This window comes from Orcinus orca, chromosome 2 (genome assembly GCF_937001465.1).
Source record: "Orcinus orca chromosome 2, mOrcOrc1.1, whole genome shotgun sequence".
Classification (NCBI taxonomy): domain Eukaryota; kingdom Metazoa; phylum Chordata; class Mammalia; order Artiodactyla; family Delphinidae; genus Orcinus; species Orcinus orca.
The window spans coordinates 199,053,344-199,074,459 of record NC_064560.1 but is presented as its reverse complement, the minus strand read 5'-3'; the positions used below and the strand labels follow the sequence as shown (position 1 = coordinate 199,074,459).

The window sequence follows — 21,116 nt, the reverse complement described above, 5'->3', positions numbered from 1 at the left end:
AAAAGATTTGTGCAGTGTATGGAGAAGGTGCTGTGACTGATCAAACGTGTGAGAAGTGGTGTGCGAAGTTTCGTGCTGGAGATTTCTCCCTAGATGATGCTCCATGGTCGGGTAGACCAGTTGAAGTTGACAGCGATCAAATCAAGACATTAACTGAGAACAACCAACGTTATACCACGCGGGAGATGGCCGCCATACTCAAAATATCCAAATCAAGCACTGAAAATCATTTGCACCAGCTTGGTTATGTTCATCACTTTGATGTTTGGGTTCCACATAAGTTAAGCGAAAAAAACCTCCTTGAGCATATTTTCTGCATGCGATTCTCTACTTAAATGTAATGAAAACGTTCCATTTTTAAAACAAATTGTGACGGGCAATGAAAAGTGGATACTGTACAACAATGTGTAATGGAAGAGATCGTGGGTCAAACGAAATGAACCACCACCAACCACAGCAAAGGCCGGTCTTCACCCAAAGAAGGTGATGTTCTGTATATCACCTTCTTTGGGTGAAGACCGGCCTTTGCTGTGGTTGGTGGTGGTTTGGAAGGGAGTCCTCTACTATGAGCTCCTTCCGGAAAACCAAATGATTAATTCCAACAAGTACTGCTCCCAATTAGACCAACTGAAAGCAGCATTCGATGAAAATCGTCCAGAAATAGTCAACAGAGAACGCATAATCTTCCATCAGGATACCGTAAGACTGCATGTTTCTTTGATGACCAGGCAAAAACTGTTACAGCTTGGCTGGGAAGTTCTGATTCAGCTGCCGTATTCACCAGACATTGCACCTTTGGATTTCCATTTATTTCGGTTTTTACAAAATTCTCTTAATGGAAAAAATTTTAATTCCCTGGAAGACCGTAAAAGCCACCTGGAACAGTTCTTTGCTCAAACAGATAAAAAGTTTTGGGAAGATGGAATTACGAAGTTGTCTCAAAAACGGCAGAAGGTAGTGGAACAAAACGGTGAATACACTGTTCAATAAAGTTCTTGGTGAAAATAAAAAATGTGTCTTTTATTTTTACTTAAAAACCAAAGGAATTTTTTGGCTAACCCAATATAATTACAGTGAGGCACATCACCACAGATCTAGTGCCTAAAAACACTTGGGCAACAAACAAGCAACTTAAAAAATCCATAACTGGGCCTTCCCTGGCGGCGCAGTGGTTAAGAATCCACCTGGCAATGCAGGGGACACGGGTTCAAGCCCTGGTCCGGGAAGATCCCACATGCTGCGGAGCAACTAAGCCCGTGCGCCACAACTACTGAGCCTGTGCTCTGGAGCCCGCGAGCCACAACTACTGAGCTCACGTGCCACAACTACTGAAGCCCACACACCTAGAGCCTGTGCTCTGCAACAAGAGAAGCCACCGCGATAAGCCTGCGCACCGCAACGAAGAGTAGCCCCCACTCGCCGCAACTACAGAAAGCCCACGTGCAGTAATGAAGACCCAACACAGCCAAAAATAAATTAATTAATTAATTTAAAAAAAAAAAAACAATGGGGAAAAGATCGCCTCTTCAATAAACGGTGTTGGGGACTTCCCTGGTGGTGCAGTGGTTAAGAATCTGCCTGCCAATGCAGGGGACACGGGTTCGAGCCCTGGTCCAGGAAGATCCCACATGCTGTGGAGCAACCAAGCCCGTGCAACACAACTACTGAGCCTGTGCTCTAGAGCCTGCAAGCCACAACTATTGAGCCCATGCACCACAACTACTGAAGCCCGCGCGCACCTGGAGCCCGTGCTCCGCAACAAGATAAGCCACCACAATGTGAAGCCCATGCACCGCAATGAAGACCCAACACACCCATAAATAAATAAGTTAAAAAAAATAAATGGTGTTGGAAATATTGGACAGCTGTATGCAAAAGGATCAAACTGGACTACTCTCTCAAACCATGCACAAAAACAAATTCAAAATGGATTAAAGACTTAAATGTAAGACCTGAAACCATAAAAATCCTAGAAGAAAACACAGGCAGTAAGCTCTCTGACATCAGTTGACCTTAGTAATTTTTTTAATATGTCGCCTCAGGCAACGGAAACAGAAACAAAAATAAATGGGACTACACTCAACTAAAAAGCTTTTGCACAGCGAAGGAAACCATCAACACCTTTTTTAAAAGGCCACCTGCTGAATGGGAGAATATATTTGCAAATGATCTATCTGATGAGGAATTAATATCCAAAATATACAAAGAACTCATACAACTCAACATCCAAAAAACAGTGGACTTCCCTGGTGGCACAGTGGTTAAGACTCTGCACTCCCAATGCCTGGAGCCCGGGTTCAATCCCTGGTCAGGGAACTAGATCCCATATGCATGCCACAACTAAGAGTTCACATGCCACAACTAAGGAGCCAGCAAGCCACAACTAAGGAGTCCACATGCTGCAACTAAGACTCAGCGGAACCAAATAAAAATCAATCAATAAAAATAAAGACCTTTTTTAAAAAATCCAGAAAACAAACAACCCAATCAACAGGTGGGCAGAGGATCTGAATAGACACTTTTCTAAAGAAAACATACAGATGGCCAACAGGCACATGAAAAGATGATCAACATCACTAATCATCAGGGAAATGTAAATCAAAATCACAATGAGATATCACCTCACACTTATCAGAATTGCTATTTATCAAAAAGACAACAAATAAAAACTGCTGGTGAGAATGTGGAGAAAAGGGAACACTCATGCACTGTTGCTGGGAATGTAAATTGGTGCAGCTGCTATGGAACAGTATGGAAATTCCTCAAAAACTTAAAAATAGAACTACCATATGATCCAGCAACTCCACTTCTGGGTATTTATCCAAAGAAAATAAACACACTAATCAGAAAAGATATATGCACCTCTATGTTCACTGCAGCATTATTTACAATAGCCAAGATATGGAAGTACCTAAGTGCCCATGAATAGATGAAAGCATAAAGAAGATGTGCTGTATATACACAATGCAGTACTATTCAGTCATAAAAAAGAATTAAATCTTGCCAGTTGCAACAACATGGATGGACCTAGGGGATATTATGCTAAATTAAATAAGTCAGACAGAGAAGGACAAATACTGTATGATTTCACTTATACGTGGAGTCTAAAAAACAAAACAAATGAACAAACAGAACAAAACAGAAGAGAGTTATAGATTCAGAGAACGAACAGGCAGTTCCAAGAGGTGGGGTGAGGAGGAAAGAAACAGATGATGGAGAATAAGGTACAAACTTCCAGTTGCAAAGTGAGTCAGTCACGGGTATGAAATGTACAGTGTGGGGAACACAGTCAGTAATTATGTAATATCTTTGTATGGTGCCACACTGTAATTACTAGACTTACGGTGATCGTTTTGAAATGTATAGAAATATTGAGTCACGATGCTGTGTAACAGGAACTAATATAGTATTGTAGGTCAATTATTCAAAAACAAACTTACAGAAAAAGAGATCAGGTTTGGGGTTATGGGGTTGGGGGGAGGGAGGGACTGGATGCAGGCAGTCAAAAGGTAAAAACTTCCACGTGTAAGACAAGTAAGTACCAGGGACTAAGCATGATCCAGATAATGCGCGCTGCAGCACGGTGTAAGTGAAAGCTGCTCAGAGAGGAAAGCCTAGTTCTCATCACAAGGAAAAAGGTTTTTCTATTTCTTTAATTTTGTATCTATATGAGATAATCGATGCTCACTAAACTTATTGTGTAAGTCAAATCATTATGCAGTACACCTTAAGCTTATACTGTTATGCATGTCAATCATATCTCAATAACACTGGAAGAAACCAAACAAAAAGCAACCAAAAAACCTCAAGAATAGGACAAGATAAAGTAAAATGACATCACAATTATAATTTTATATGTACCTAAATAAAGAAGTCTCAAAATAAAAACTGATGGAAGAATGGAAATATGACAAATACATCATCATACTGGGAGAGTAAAACATTTCTGTTGACAGTCCAAACAAAAAAGATATATAAGATCTAAAAACAGGGCTTCCCAGGTGGCGCAGTGGTTGAGAGTCCGCCTGCCGATGCAGGGGACACGGGTTCGTGCCCCGGTCCGGGAAGATCCCACATGCCGTGGAGCGGCTGGGCCTGTGAGCCATGGCCGCTGAGCCTGCGTGTCCGGAGCCTGTGCTCCGCAACGGGAGAGGCCACAACAGTGAGAGGCCCGCGTACCGCCAAAAAAAAAAAAAAAAAAATCTAAAAACAATGAGCAAGTTTTATTTATTGGACATACTTTGAAGGATACATCTAATAATTAGGGTATAAACATTCTTCATAAGCAAATTCACAAAATATTTACAAAAATGACCATGTATGTACAAGGCTATAAAGCAACTCTAAGCACATTTCAAAGAATAGGTAACATACAGATTACACTTTCTAACCACAATCCAATTAAAAGCCAATAATTTAAAAATAAACCAAAAATCTTCATACATTCAAAAATGATAAAATACTCTTCAATAACCCTGGGTCAAAGATGAAATCTTGACAAAAAATAAATAAAATTGGGCTTCCCTGGTGGCGCAGTGGTTGACAGTCCGCCTGCCGATGATGCAGGGGACACGGGTTTGTGCCCCGGTCTGGGAAGATCCCACATGCTGCGGAGCAGCTGGCCCCATGAGCCATGGCCGCTAAGCCTGCGCGTCCGGAGCCTGTGCTCCACAATGGGAGAGGCCACAATAGTGAGAGGCCCGCGTACCGTAAATAAATAAATAAATAAATAAGTAAATAAAATTACTTAAAATTCAACAGTAAGAGTACGAACTTATGCAAAACAATGAAAGAGGTAGTTTACAAAGAAATGTGTACCTGTAAATGCATAAAATCAGAGAGGCTAAAAATTATTTCGCTAAGCATACAACTTAAGAACATGGAAGGAACAGCAGAATAAATCCAAGGAAAGCAGAAGGCAGGCAATGAACAGCAGAAATGAATGAAACAGGAAACAAAGATATAAAAAGGGGATTAACAAAGCCAAAAAAAACCCCCAAGAGACTAATCTCTGCAGAATCTGATAAAGAAAAATAAGAGAAGGTATAAATAATTTTAGGAATCAAAAAAGTGGACACAGGACTTCCCTGGCAGTCCAGTGGTTAGGACTCGGTGCCCTCACTGCCGAGGGCCCAGGTTCAATCCCTACCTGGGGAACTAAGATCCTGCAAGCCACACGGCATGGCCAAAAAAAAAAAGAAAGAAAATGGCAGTAATGGCATAATAAGCTACCTTATCAATCAAATGCTACCTACCAATCAATCAAATGCTACCTCCTTGCTCAAGTTCCTGACAAGAAAACTGAAGTTAAAAAATTATAATCCTGGGACTTCCCTGGCAGTCCAGTGTTTAAGAGTCCGTGCTTCCACGGCAAGGGATGTGGGTTCATCCCCAGTCGGAGAACTAAGATCCCGAATGCCACGTGGTGTGGGGGAAAAAAAAAAGACTCCCCCAAAACGATCGGGGAGTTCAGGGTTTAAAAAAAATTATAATCCTGTACAGAGTGCTATAGGGTCATTATATCCACACTAATATCTCCATATTATCAAACCACCTTAATCTCAAATTAGCTCTCATAAATAAGATGGCTGCTTTGTTTGCTTTAAAAGTTAAATTCGGGGGCTTCCCTGGTGGTGCAGTGGTTGAGAGTCCGCCTGCCGATGCAGGGGACACGGGTTCGTGCCCCGGTCCGGGAGGATCCCACATGCCGCGGAGCGGCTGGGCCAGTGAGCCATGGCCGCCGAGCCTGCGCGTCCGGAGCCTGTGCTCCGCAACGGGAGAGGCCACAGCAGTGAGAGGCCCAAAAAAGTCACATGGAATCCAAATACACGGTAGGATAGATTACTCATCAGTGGAAGGAAGAAAGTAACAAAGGAATAAAGCTTTAAATATTGGTAGTTCTTATTTCTAAATGTACTAATTTGCCATCCATACTTTCACTATATCCTGAGAAGCTAAGCATCCACAAATGTAACCTTATGTTAAATTTAGGTTAGGGACCAAAAATAATTTTGTGAGTCCAAAATTTTTGGCTTCTGATTTGGGGCATTCAGAAAGAAATGTAATCAACCTGAAAAGCAACAGTATAATATCATCACTGTCGTTATAACTGACATGTATGCTTACTATGTACCAGGCACTGTGCATTTACTTGCATTACTTGCATTACTTGCACTTACTTGCATTAGCTCGTTTAATCTTCCTAACAACCTTCTGAGGTAGGTACTATCACTATTCCCATGTTACAGATGAGAAAATTAAGGCATAGAAAGATGAAGTAACTTGCCCAAGATCACACCTGTGACCAGTGGAGCTGAGAGTCAAACCTGAGCAAGAGATTCCAGGGCCATGATGTGAGCCCTTATGGACACTGCCCAGAGTTTAGAGACACCATAAATTATCAGAAGTATAAAGACAGATCAAAAGCTAGAGTAAAAAGTACATTTTTCCGCAAGTTCCCTGCTGGCCTAGTGGTTAGGATTCTAGGCTTTCACTGCTGTGGCCCGGGTTCAATCCCTGGTTGCGGAACTGAGATACCACAAGCCAAAAAAAAAAAAGGAACATTTTTCCTCCTCATAAAATTCTCCCATTAAGTATTTTAACGCTTAAGTTAAAGGCTTGAGAATTCTCAAATGACAACGGTTTGTCCTATATACAGCAAAGAAGTCAGAAACAATTTTGGTATTTAAATACTTGTATCTTTCTCCCATTGAAGTATATACTTCTTTGTCTGGCTCTCTCTCCCCTAGGCTCTTCCTTTTTAAATGCTACAAGTTTAAACTGGAATAAATAAATATATAATTTTCACTCAGCTCTCTGGAATTAAAATCTACAATAAGCATAGGAACGTAATAAACTGCTTAAAAACTCAAACTTTGCACAAGTTCTCCTAAATTTGATGAGAAACCTGACAAACCTTCTTCAGCCAGGTGATGAAAGTCAGCTTCAACAAGTATTAGTCATGTAGACAGTGTGTGCCCTTGATGAGTCGCCAACCCCCAGCCAGATCCCTGCACACCCATCCCCTCTACCAGTTCCCCACTGAACCGCCTCAACTTTTCTCAAATCAATCACTCCCTCTCCAACCCCACTGCCACTGCCATAAGTTCAGGCCTTCATCTTTTCTCGTCTTGTCTTGTCTTGTCTTGTCTTGTCTTAAGGGATCCAGCTAACGAAGACCCAACACACAGACCTATCCGCAAATTCAGTCTCTCCAGTCTCTGGCTAGATCAATCTTTCTACATCAAATCAGAGCAAATCACTCCAGTGTTTAAAATCCTTCCATAGTGATGGACCACAACTCTCCAATCCTTAAGTGTGGACTGCACATAGTGCCTTCCTTCAAAAGAGGACAGTATGGAAGGGGTGGGGAGGGTGACAAACTTCACAGTGGAGAACCCTGGCAAGCACTACCTCAGCCAGGGACAAAGTCAACAGCAACAGCAACTAGGTCGTGTTCACAGTATGTGCCCTCTATGATGTGAGGTGATGAGAATGGCCTTTTACCTCTGGGTCTTCCTCCCAAAATCATTAGAAAAACATCAGAGCAATCCCAACCAAGGAACATTTTACCAAAATCCTGACTAGTACTCCTCAAAACTGCCAGTCACCAAAAACAAGAAAGTCTTAAGAAACCGTCACAAATGAACTTATTTACAAAACAGAAACAGACTTAGAGATGTCAAAAACAAACCTATGATTACCAAAGGGGAAACATGGCAGCGGGGGGGGGGGGGGTGTAGGAATAAATCAGGAGCTTGGGATTAACACACACACACTACTATATATAAGATAGATAACCAACCAGGACCTACTGTATAATAGCACAGGGAACTCTACTCAAGAACTACTCAACATTCTGTGATAACCTATATGAGAAAAGAATCTGAAAAAAAATGAGTATCTGTAAATGTATAACAATCACTGTGCTGTACACCTGAAACTAACACAACATTGGAAATCAACTATACTCCAATAAAATTTAAAAAAGAAAAAGAGGGACTTCCCTGGTGGTGCAGTGGATAAGGCTACGCGTTCCCAATGCAGGGGGCCCGGGTTCGATCCCTGGTCAGGGAACTAGATCCCACATGCATTCCGCAACTAAGACCTGGCACAAACAGATAAATAAATAAATAAAATTGGGCTTCCCTGGTGGCGAAGTGGTTGAGAGCCCGTCTGCCGATGCAGGGGACACGGGTTCATGCCCCGGTCTGGGAAGATTCCACATGCCGTGGAGCGGCTGGGCCCGTGACCCATGGCCGCTGAGCCTGCGCGTCTACGGGAGAGGCCACAACAGTGAGAGGCCCGCGTACCACAAAAAAAAAAAAAAAAGAAAAAGAAACCATCACAGCCAAGGGGAGTCTAAGGAGACATGGCAACTAGATGTAATGTGGTATCTTGGATGGGATCTTGGAACAGAAAAAGTAAAATTAAGGAAGTAAAAACAAGGAAATCTGAATAAATGATAGACTTCAGGTAATAATAATGAATCAATACTGGTTCATTCATTGTAACAAATGTACCATACTAATGTAAGACAGTAACAGTGGAAATGGGGTGTTGGGTATGTGGGAACTCTCTGTACTATCTTTGTAACTTCTGTAAATCTGAAACTATTCTAAAGTAAAAACTTTACTTTGAAAAAAAAATCCTTCCACAGCTTCCCCATTGTCTTTAGGCTAAAACCCATGGCATTCCAAGGCCTTGCACAATCTGGCCAGCCTATCTTTCTAATCCCATGTCCCATTCTCACGATTCATCATCGCCCACGTGGTAACTGCATTACTGTGCCTTTCTACTTTCCCACGTCTTTCCTCTTACCACTTCCTTCTCACTGCCATGTCCCTCCCTATCTTTTCCCACCAGCTAACTGCTACTAATTCTGTAAGACAGCCCCAGGGTCACCATCTTCGGGAAGTTTGCTCTAACTCTCCCAGGCCGGTTAGCGGTCCACCCCCTCACCACTCCCATTAACTTTGGGGACAGCCTCTATCACAGCTTAGACTCTTATTAATGGTTTGCATAAAGATGCATGCTGCTGTAGACTTTGTACGTAAAACTCAATTATTACTGGTAGTAATTATTACTAGTGGTTTTGGGCTCAGTAAGATCTAATTATTACCTATTACTATGTGCCAGAAACAGGGCTAAAGTACTTTACGTGTCTGTGTCATATAATGCACAAAACAACCCTATGAGATAAGAATTGTTTTACCGTATGTTTGAATCTTTTCATACGAGGGCCCTTATCTGGGCTCCCATCTGAGACTGAATCCCCACTCAGCCACTGCGCTGCTGGGTGATGAACTCAGCTTCACGGAGCCGCGTGGAAAACGGAGAGGATGTGCATACTAGAGCCTGGGCTTCTCTGAGGATTTGGAAGGGCACATGTTAAGTACCTGGTGCACACTTAATAATAATAAATAATAGCACTTATTCTCTTCGGTGACCTCTGTGTCTTCACTGTCTGGCACATGACTGGTGCTTCATAAAAGCTGAATAAATTAGTATGCATAAAGTAACAAGTTAGGTGGCCAACTAATGGAAAGTTTTAGAAGGGAGTGGTACGTTGACCTCTGGCCTCTAGAGCGCAGGCCTCCCCTCCCTCTCCTGTACCTCTCCTCAGAACAGAGGGGACGAGAGTATAGCCCGACAGGAAGGTCATTTCAAAACATACAATGATGTACAATGTTCCAAGCTGATGAGCTGGGTGAATACTTTCCTCAGAACTGGTTGCATCCTGTCCAGTAACCTGAGTCCAGCCAATCCTGATCTCTGTCCCTCTCCTGATTCCTCAAGGAATTTAGGTTCTTATCAATGCTACTGAAGTAAACTCTACACTAGAAACTCCACTTGTGTACTTGGTTCCTTTCTGATTAAAAACATCATGTTTTCTCTCATTCTCTCTGACCTACATGTGTCTTGAACTCAGAATCAGTCTCTAGAGGAAACAGACTTTCCTTCCATGCTTCAACCTAACAAACACATTATTTAACACCAATGTCACAATATATATAATCCTTAATCTGAAACAGAGAGGGACAAAACACTTCAAACACCAATTAATTTCACAGTGAAAAGTTTTGTGCTCTGGGTCCCCCTATTTCTCTTAAACTCAATGTCACAAAGGCACACTCATTAGAATGGGCAGGACTACTGCTGTTGTACCACTAAGCACTCCAAGAAGGAAAAAAACCCTCTAACCACAGTCTGACTAATGGTGACACACCACCATCATGAGAAATACACAGGGACGGTTTATCCTACAACACGATGTTCCCAGCATCATCCCCACTTCTCCACGGCCCAAGGAAAACTTCAATCACTGAACCACTAGCTGAGCACACATCTTTAACATTATACCCATGTTTTTGTTTTTTTTTCCAATAACATGGATGAATCTATTTATTTATTTATAAATATTTATTTATTGCCCGCCCACAGCAATAAAGACCCAATGCAGCCAAAAATAAACAAATAAGTAACTTTATAAAATAAAAAAAAGAAGTTTTTTAAAAAGTACATTTAATGACATGGGGAAACAATACATCAAGTAAAACAGAGCAGACTACAAGAAGCACTGCATGTTACTGAATCATCCAATACAAAACAATGCATGTCCAATTAAGATTATGTTTCCATAAACATTACTACATGTATACTAAAACCCTGATACAGCTGATTATCTTCTTCTGCCTTACCTGCCTCTCCTGTGCTTACTTCTAAAAAGAGCACCCTCTGTCCTTGGAGGTGCTCTCTCCCCAGTGCTTTTCCCACAGCTTAACACTTAGTAAATGATTAAATCGTTTACTAAATTTTTCTTAATGAGAAATTATTTCCTTCCATCTGATGTCTTATGAGGTTAGGGGATGCTGAGAGTATAAAGCCACTGACGTAGTTTAATGAAAGAAAAAGGAATGAATATCCAGTCTTTTGGTGGAATTGAAAAACAGCACTATGGATCAAATTTTTAAAAACCTTTAAAATTATTACCAACTATTCCATAACTAATCCAGATTTGTGAGGACTTCATTAGATTCCTGCCTCCGCAATCTCTCTTTACAGTGCTTTATCCCTTTGAAAAAAATATGGACATTCCTGGTCCCACAGAGAGTCTAAAAAAAAAAGCACTGCTAGAAATATAACATATATAAAGTAGACATAATTTCTATGACTATAATGTCATTAATCTAATTGGACCCAAGAGCAGGGCAAAAGCACTTTGCACCCAAAAGGTTAAACGTCTACACTTAAAACAAGCTAGGTTCCAGAATGCATGAAACCAAATTAAAAATAAGACTTTTCACTGTGGTTTTATTTTTTTTTAAATTTATTATTATTATTTTTTTATTGTTGGCTGCGTTGGGTCTTTGTTGCTGCGCACGAGCTTACTCTAGTTGCAGTGAGAGGGGGCTACTCTCCGTTGCATTATGCGGGCTTCTCATTATGCGGGCTTCTCATTGCGGTGGCTTCTCTTGTTGCAGAGCACGGACTCTAGGCAAGCAGGCTTCAGTAGTTGTGGCTCGCGGGCTTAGTTGCTCCATGGCATGTGGGATCTTCCCAGACCAGGGCTCAAACCCGTGTCTCCTGCATTGGCAGGCAGATTCTTAATCACTGTGCCACCAGGGACGTCCTTCACTGTGGTTTTAAATAGAAATTAGGGAATTCCTCTCTTTTTGATATACAATGATATGCAAACAACTTAATAACAAACTTTTGGGGGGTACCATCTCATTCCTGTAAGCAATGATCTTACATTGGACATATAGTCTGAGCTACAACTATTACTATTCTAATTCAAATAGTAACATATATATACAAAAATTAACTACATCGTATCCCAGAAGAGTTTAGCAATACCACAATATACAATTTTACTGGTTGTTTTCTTTTAAAAACAAATCTAAGCCATACGGGTCACACCATATTAAGGAAACCTCTATCCTTAATATTATAGTTGAAACTGAAAACTGTCATACAATCTTCATTAGCATACTAATCTGGTAATATCACACACTTTAACAATGTTGGAAAACCAGATGCCCTCAATTTCTTAACTCTAGTCATAGAAAAGGCGCATCTTAATTTAGAACAGATTGAAAAGTTAATTTTACTATACAAGATATGAAAAGAAACTTATTTTTGCCCAAAAAAGTAATCTATGCAAAAGTATCTGTTCAGATTTTCATATTTGTTAGGGAAATCACAAATCACAACAAATATCACTTACACTGTATATCAAATTCATAGAACTATTTTACTAAAAAGCAGCAAAATGTTAACGTTCACCAGAACACATGAACCACACAAACTCTGGTTCACATCCACAGAGAAACCACTAAGATGAACTGGTTAAACAGATGGGCTCAAACCTCAAATTACCATAGGTTAGAATTCCACGTCTGCCACCTACAAAGTTAAGACACTGGAAAAATTCCTTAGAAGGAAGCCTTTATTTTCTCAACTGAAAAATTGATTATTCTTACTATGAAAGCCAGTGTTTGGAGCAAGACAAGCAAAAAGAACCACCTGAAAATAACTGAACATAACTGCCTTCGCGCTTCTCAGCTATAGCTCTCTTCTCCAACATTCCAGACCACTGGTCTAGGCCCTCAGTGGCTTTTCCAGGTCCCAGTAACATCCTTACCAAACTTTCTGCCTCTTCCCCTTGCCTCCAAATCCAAATCTGCTCCATAAACAGCAGCAAGAAATATCTGTCCTGTATGGTCTATGTAATACTACTTCACATCACCTTGCAAGAATTTCTCCAAAATTCACGCCAGCTCAGAAACTGACTCATAATATTACAGCTACAAAGAGCTTCAGAGTCTGCCTAATTTACAAGTGAGGAAACCATACTCTAGACATGAAATGTCTTGCCCAAGGTGATACAGTGCCAAGGCTAATAAGTCTTTAATGCAGGCTCCCACCAGTTTCAGCCCACGGCTCTCAATCAAACTTGATCGCATCCCGTCCAGACTTTCGTGCTTAAGAAACGAGCGTGGTTCCTTGTGTCCTGGTATTCTGTGGCACTTCACAGGAATTTCTGGTAAAACAAGGTAATTTTTGTTGTTGTTTTTGTTAATATTATGTTCCCTGTCACCAGAATAGCCAAAATAAAAATAGAAGACTTACGGACTGTGATGATTCTGGTACCTAGCTGCCTGCTTATAAATGCTGATGAGAAGAAGATACGTTTGTTTTGATAGTAGAGATCTCATAACTTTCTATCAACAAAACAAACAACTTGTTTATATGCAAATAGCTAAGTTCAATAATTTATCCAAATATTTATGAAGATCCTATGTAAAGCACTTCTTTTAAAAGTCAAATTAAAAACCCAAAAAGCCAACAGAAAAATGGGCAAAGAAGCTATTTCCTAGAAAAAGTGGCTTCCCTGCAGAATTTCAAATAATTTATGGAAATACTCCCTTTCTCCAGGAGGTGGAGCTTGATTCCCCACCACTCGCATGTGGGCTGGACTTAGTAACTTGATTCCAAAGAATAGAGCAGGAAAGAGGGTGGGAGTAACTTCACAGGAGAGATACCTGGTTAACATTACCTTGGCCAGGCAATCAAGGTTAACTTTGCATGTTTCATCGCATGATTCTAGCATGTACACCACCACCCCCCTCTCCAATACGATGAGATGTGAAGGGCACTTTGCCTCTGCAGATCCTTCCCCAAACCCATAACCCCAGCCTAATTGTAGAAAAAGGTCAGGTAAATTCAGGGATATTCTATAAAACTCCTCAAAACTCTCAAGATAGTGAATAACAAGGAAAGACTGACAAACTGTCACAGACCAGAGGAGACTGGGGAGGCAGGACAATTCAATGCAGTGTGGAGACCTGGACTAGATGCTGGAACAGAAAAAGCACATTAATGGGAAAACTCGTGAAATCTGAATAAAGGATACAGCTTAGTTAACAGTAATGTACCAGTGTTGGCTTCTTAGTTTTGATACTGTGATATAATGTATGATTAATGTAAGAGGTTAACATTAAGGAAAACTGGGTGAGGGATCTGATAATCTATAGTGTACAGGAAGGGGAGAAGGATTGGTAGCCACTCTGTTTCTGAGAAAGTAACACCCTAAAAACTCCCAGAATTAGTGCAATAAACATAAGAAAACGTCAAAACTACAGTTTGCAGCTCATTTTTAAAAAGATCACTCATCAGAAAGAAAAACCTTGCATTTGTTTCAGAGAAGCAATGCAATGACAAACTGCCTAGTTAAAATTTTATCCTTGGGACTTCCCTGGTGGTCCAGTGGTTAAGACTCTGCGCTCCCAATGCAGGGGGCCCGGGTTCGATCCCTGGTCAGGGAACTAGATCCCGTATCCTGCAGCTAAAGATCCCATGTGCTGGGCTTCCCTGGTGGCGCAGTGGTTAAGAATCCGCCTGCCAATGCAGGGGACACAGGTTTAATCCCTGGTCCGGGAAGATCCCACATGCTGAGGAGCAACTAAGCCCGTGTGCCACAACTACTGAGCCTGTGCTCTAGAGCCCGTGAATCACAACTACTGAAACCCACGCACCAAGAGCCCGTGCTCCGCAACAAGAGAAGCCACCGCAATGAGAAGCCCGCGCACTGCAACAAAGACCCAAGGCAGCCAAAAATAAAATAAATTTATATTAAAAGAAAAAGATCCTGTGTGCCGCAACAAAGATCCCGCGCAGCCAAATACATAAATTAATAAATAAATGTTTTTTAAAAAAATTTATCCTTAATAACAGATCTTATGGGCAAACATGTAATGTTTAAAATCCACTAGATAAATAAATCAAATTTTCTAATATCAAAAAGGATGCGTAAGATTGAAAGTTTTGTTTTATACTCCAGATAGCTTTTCCAGGGTGATGACAGACATTTTAATTATATACCAATTATGAAAATTCTTTTCATCTTCAGAAGCCATTAACTAACTAATCCTCACAACACCTCTGTGTTATACAATCTTATCCTGAAGCAAAGACAACCTAACCTCCCTAGAAAGTTTAATATAAATTAGCTCCAAGTGGAAGTAAACCAGTCCTAGATTAGGATTAAAATACTTGGGTTTTTTAATGCACCTAACAAAAAGCCACTACGTCTGTATGCCTTAACCACGAGGACATGAAGTCACCTAAGAGGACTCGCTGTAAGAACAGCACAGGTGAGAAACCCTAAGTCCAGACCCAGGGCACACATCAGTATCCACCACGGCGATGAGCAACATTCTGCAAAGATAAGTTCAAAAAGCTTTCTTACAAGTTTCTACCCTGTATGTCTGGGTTTACATAGTCAACCTAACAAAACTACATTAGGGAAAAAACCAAGTCTAGACTTGAAGAATTTTTTTTTAATAGCTGAGGCAAAGTGAATTAAAAGAAAGAAAATAATGTATTTCTACTCAAATGAATGGGTTCACCAAGAAATATTACAACTCACACAAGCTTAATCTTAATTTTGGAATCCACTGCATTGTCTGGTTCACAAATTTTTTTTGTCTTATTTTTTGTTTTATACACACCAAGTGGGAGGGAGAGAAGGGACAAGATAAAAGGAAATATTTATCGACCGACTATTATGTGCCAGACACTTTCACAAACATTAGCTTGTAATCATCTCTAAAACAGATACCAAAGCCAGTTCTTAAAAACTGAAAGACCATAAAAACATAGGAAAATGTCATGATAAAGTAAAAAAAGCAAATTACGAGACGTGCCATAGGAAAGGTCCTGAGAAGATGGAATGCCAAAGCTTCACGAAAGGAAAAAAGAAATGTCTGAAAGTGAGTCATTCAGCTTCCTGCCATTCTAAAGTACGACAGGTCAGATACTCCTTTGGAAGCCAGTGTCATCATACACAGAAGAAACTAGTAAAAATGGTTGTCTCCAGGGAGGGGAAATGGAAGGCTACGAAGGCAGGAGAACTCTCCTTTTTATACTACATACCCTTTTGCATCTTTTAATGTTGTACCACATGCCTATATTACCTATCCAAACACTCAATAAAATTTTACTTAAGAAGAAAAAAAGTTAACTACAGGAAAGAGGTGTGGCCATGACCACCAATTCTAAATCACAGAGATTAGCCTCGATCACCTCCCTCTGCCAGGGAATACCGTGGTTCCAACAAACATCCTTCTCTCCAGGCCTTCCACATCACAGAAAGGGGGTATGTTGTCAGAACCCCACAGCCATTGTAAGGCATCACTCGATGACTAAACGACTAGCTCAAATCAGAACTAAGTCTTGTCTTTACTTACTCCTCAGCTTTACGCAAGTGCCCAACTCAAAATGGAATCCACATTTTACTTGATGGTTATAAACATGTAACAGGAACCTTTTAAGAATTATTAAGGGGGACTTCCCTGGCGGTCCAGTGGTTAAGACTCCTCACTTCAAATGCAGGGGGCGCGCGTTCGATCCCTGGTCAGGGAACTAAGATCCCTGCAAGGGGCAGCCAAAAAAAAAAGAAAAAAGAAAAAATTAAAAATAAAAAAGAATTATTAAGGAATAACACTATAAAATTCAACAGTTGGTATATTCAAATAGACACACACCCTTCCCATTTTATGTGTATAGTTATACATTCTAAGTACATTCATTATTTATCAATAGTAATATTTTTGTCAACTGGAAGAAAATGTTAAAAGTAGATGGTTGTTATGTTTCTAAGCAAAAAAATCTCAGCTGGGAGGCTGGTTCTAGGTTGATAAAAACAGAATACGCTAGAAAGAAATGCAGTTTGGAGAATTTTCACCCAAATTAGGGTCTCAATGAAAGGACACAATAAAATACTTAAATACTAATGTGGGTGGATGGTACAATACTTGAAGGGAAATGTTCAGAGGAAGAAGCAGATAGGCAAGCTTACTATGAGGAAGAAACAAATAATATCACATAAAACACTTGGTTTGAGGACACAAGAATTAGGCAAAGGTCTGAGAAATCTGATCACTGCCAGAAGAAGACAGAGGAGGCAAGAGGGTGCCCACAGGGCACTTGTCAGCATCCTTCTTCCATCCCCGTCAGTCATTCTCTGATGCAGCATTTATGTGGTTTAGTGGAACAGTTCTGGAATGGAACCCAACTCTGCCTAGATTGAAGGAGAGTTGCCTAATATCTCTGAGCCTCAGTTTTCTCTTCTGTAAAAATGGAAGAAGAAATTTCTTCCTCAGAGAGATTAAATAAGACAGCATTTTAAAACAAGCAGCAAAGGTTTTAGCACCTTTGCTAAAGGCTTTATGAGGGACTTAAAATGATCGATCCAGAGATCAGAACTAGATTCAATCATAAAGATGTTTCTAAGAGACTTGGTTACAATGCTCTCACCTAAAGCAGACCTAACAGTTCCTACTTATTCCAGCCAACTCAGCATAAAGATCCTCTAGTATAAATTTCCTTTTATTTAAAAGGCCTACTGATAATCAATTCAGACAACTCTCAGCCACAAGATATCAGAGACATGCAACTATCTAAATAGTTAGGGAATCCATTTATTTTGCAAGTACGCTTACTCATATCAAGCATTTCTACTCCAGTCTCTTAAACTATTTTTAATTCTATAACCCTAATAAATGGCAATACTCAAAACTTACTGTCAAATTATTCTACCCAATCGCAGTCAACAACGTGCAGTGCAACGAGAGTTCTATCCGCTGCTAGCAAATTAGGAGTTAACTTTAAAAATGAGAACAGTCTCATTAAGATATGTTGATTCTACTGTGAGTCCAAGTCTTGCTGCCTATACAGTAGTTATTGGTGAGAAAACAAACTATTCAGTACCCGGCAAGCAATCCAACATTTAGTAACTAAGATTAAGTACTCTAAAGTGAGTCCCATGTTTAAAATATCAGGGAAATCAGTTCCAAACTCAGCTGTAAAGAGCACTCATAATACCAATAAGAAGAAACAGAGTCCAATAACCCCAGGGTTTATTCCTTCATATTCAACAATTGCAGAATGACCAAACTCCTGCAAAAATAGAGAAATTTCAGAAAGTATCTGGGACTGTTTCCCCATCAGTAAAATAAGAGAACTGGACTTGACCTCTAGACTCCACTTAACAGACAAATGAAATGGCAGCATCCTGTCTGCTACACTTTGAAGTCTGACCCCCTCTTCCCATTATCCAAAGAAATCCTGTTTTGTTTTATTTTGCTTTGTTTTACTGATGGGTGTGGTGAGGTTTGTAAAGTTTGTGGGTGTTTTTCACTCACTTCCTCCTGAAGTTTTATTAACGCACTGACTTCACAATAATCTCAGTCATTACCGTTGCTGATCACTACGATTCTTCCAGCTCTCTCCTTGCTTCACTGCCTTCACATACAGCCAGGCTAGAGAACCAATCCATTTTCTTGTAGATCCTGCTCCGAATGCCAGTTTCTCCATCAGTCAGACTTTTTTTTACTGTAGACAGAACTCATTCTACAGTTCTCATTCTTCTTTTTTCTTTTTAATGTTTATTTATTTATTTGGCTGCACCCGGTCTTAGTTGCAGCAGGCGGTCTCCTTAGTTGTGGCACGCGAACTCTTAGTTGCAGCATGTGTGTGGGATCTAGTTCCCAGACTAGGGATCGAACCGGGGCCCCCTGCATTGGGAGCACAGAGACTTATCCACTGCGCCACCAGGGAAGTCCCTACAGTTCCCATTCTAACCCTAACCCCAGACTGGATGGTGGATGTAGACAGAACTCATTCTACGCCAGCAGCTCAGTGGCTCACACAATCTCTAGGAGGGTCAGAAAATCAGCATTAGAGGGCATACAGCCAGTATAACACCAAAACCATCCCACAGAACTGCTTCAGGGGAGATCTTGCTACCACAACTGCTCCACACGACAAGGTCACCAGCAGCGAACACCAGCCCTAGAACCTGCTGCCTAGAGGCTGGTATCCTTCAGCCCTCCTGGCTCCCTCACATCACTTGCTTCCCAATCTCAGTCTTGCCCTGGTTCATGGAGCAGAAGTCACACGCCTATAGCTAACTACAAGGAACGGTGGGAAAGCATAGTAACAGTTTCTATTTTAGGATGAACAGTGTGGGAAATTCCCCCCAAAGACAGTGTTCAAAAGGTGCTGGTGGGACGTCCCTGGTGGTGCAGTGGTTAAGCATCCGCCTGCCAATGCAGGGGACACAGGTTGGATCCCTGGTCCGGGAAGATCCCACATGCTGTGGAGCAACAACTACTGAGCCTGAGCCTAGAGCCCGTGCTCCGCAACAAGAGAAGCCACCACAATGAGGAGCCCGCGCACCGCCACGAAGAGCAGCCCCTGCTCACCGCAACTAGAGAAAGCCCACACGCAGCAACGAAGACCCAACGCAGCCAAAAAGAAAAAAAGTGCTGGTGGCCAAAAAGCATAACATATACCCACAAATGACACCATTCTAGTCGCTTACCTCCCAAGGCCTGGGCCCATTTTTTTCCTCAGCTTATTCCCTAAATTGCTCCCTGGAGTTCAGTGTGATGGCTCCTCCCGCCTCGCTCTGTAGAGTGGAATCATTCTCAACTTTATTAGCTGTTTCCAGTATTTCTAAACAATATACTTAAGCTGCTACTGATCCCCCCATCCCCCGTTTCAATACTGTCTATTCACTACCTTATATAAAAGAAGAGGATTTGGCTTTCTTTCACAACCAACCTCTCCCTTCCTCCAATCATCCTACAATATGCTTAACAGGTGTTGATTAAATCAATATTTTTATTTTTCACAGCTATGTAAATACTATTCATAGCTGAATCATTAATAATTGTCTTTTTTTGTTTGCTCAGTTTTCTGTATACTTTTCATGATCCCTCCCACCCCAACTTCTACTAGAAGTACAAATCTCAACACACGGGTAATTATCAGTTGTCTATTTCTTGAAGCCGTTCCTTTGGAGCCCTGTCTGCACTCACCAGTCTGGACTGTCTGGTTGATGCCTCCATAGCTATTATCCCAAAATTTCTCTTTACCATCACTCTAGAAATTCCTTTCAGCTTACCCCGTTGTGGAATTCCCCATTTCCTGGATCCCATGTCTGAGCGAAGCTTTCAGGGAGATTAAGCAAATGGTTAAATATATTGAGAATAATGAGAGCCAGGACTCTCACTGTCAAAGAAGGGAGTTCAGAAAGAGGAAACGAGGAAGGCCAGAATGCACCTACAGTGCTGGATGCAAAATGGTGGCGTTGGTATGAATTCACGGTTTCTAATACGAATACATGTATAGATCTAGAAATAGATCCTAGAGGTGTGTAGTAAACACATGGATCTACTTCCTAGTTCTGCCCACTGAGAGGCCTAGAAGCAATGATACCCTGGCAGCAATGTGCAGATATACCACCCAGACCTTGGTTTCTACAATACTATTCCCTCTACTAAAAGAAATCAGTGCTCCTTGAAGAAAGAGTTCACTCCAGCATGGCGCAGGGAAAATACAAGATGAACGTGGAATATTTTGATATATCAGCAAGCAAAGAAGTACTTAAAGAATGATGGAAATTTGTCAAAAGGACACAGAAACTCACCTGAAGGGGCTCTCACTGGCCAAATCTGGAATAATTTGAGCATCAAATAAATAATGATAGTTATGAATTTTAACTTTGAATAAAATGGAAAACCATGAGTCCACACTGATTGTAAATAAAGAAATAAATGGCAGAGAAGTAGAAGCCACACACTATTTCCTCACAAAATACTTATTACACATTAATAAGTATAAAAATACTTCTTAAATAATTTTACAGTGGAAAATCCTGGCAGACACCAACTTATATCAAGAGATAAAGGACAAACCTCTATCATGCACCTCCTGCATGATATGCTAAGAAGGGCACAGTACCCTTCTGTGGGATCCCCGCCCAAAACTCAAAACTGGAATCTAATCATGAAAACATCAGACAAACTTGATTTATTGCACATTCTGTAAAGTAACTAGCTGTACTATCCAAAGATATCAAGGTCATGAGAGACAAGGAAAGACCAAGGAACAATTATGGACAGAAGGAAACTAAAGGTACATGACAACAAAATTCAACACATAATCCAGGATTGTATTCCAGACCCTTAAAGAACATTATTGGGACAAATGATGAAATTTAAATGGGTCTGTGGATTAGAGGTATTACAGGATCAATGTTCCAA

At 40.8% G+C, this 21,116-nt stretch overlaps 1 protein-coding gene and 1 long non-coding RNA gene across 4 annotated transcripts in view; both read right to left on the bottom strand.

The window, feature by feature from the left end:
• The window catches only part of RCOR1 (REST corepressor 1), a 119,123-nt gene that overhangs the window by 51,853 nt on the left and 46,154 nt on the right, over positions 1–21,116 (bottom strand). The window lies entirely within an intron of this gene.
• LOC125963568 (uncharacterized) lies at positions 4,209–16,418 on the bottom strand. Its single transcript, XR_007475712.1, has 3 exons — positions 13,135–16,418; positions 12,930–13,045; positions 4,209–11,637 (listed from the first exon to the last, which is right to left on the bottom strand). It is a non-coding gene; the product is annotated as an uncharacterized LOC125963568 (long non-coding RNA).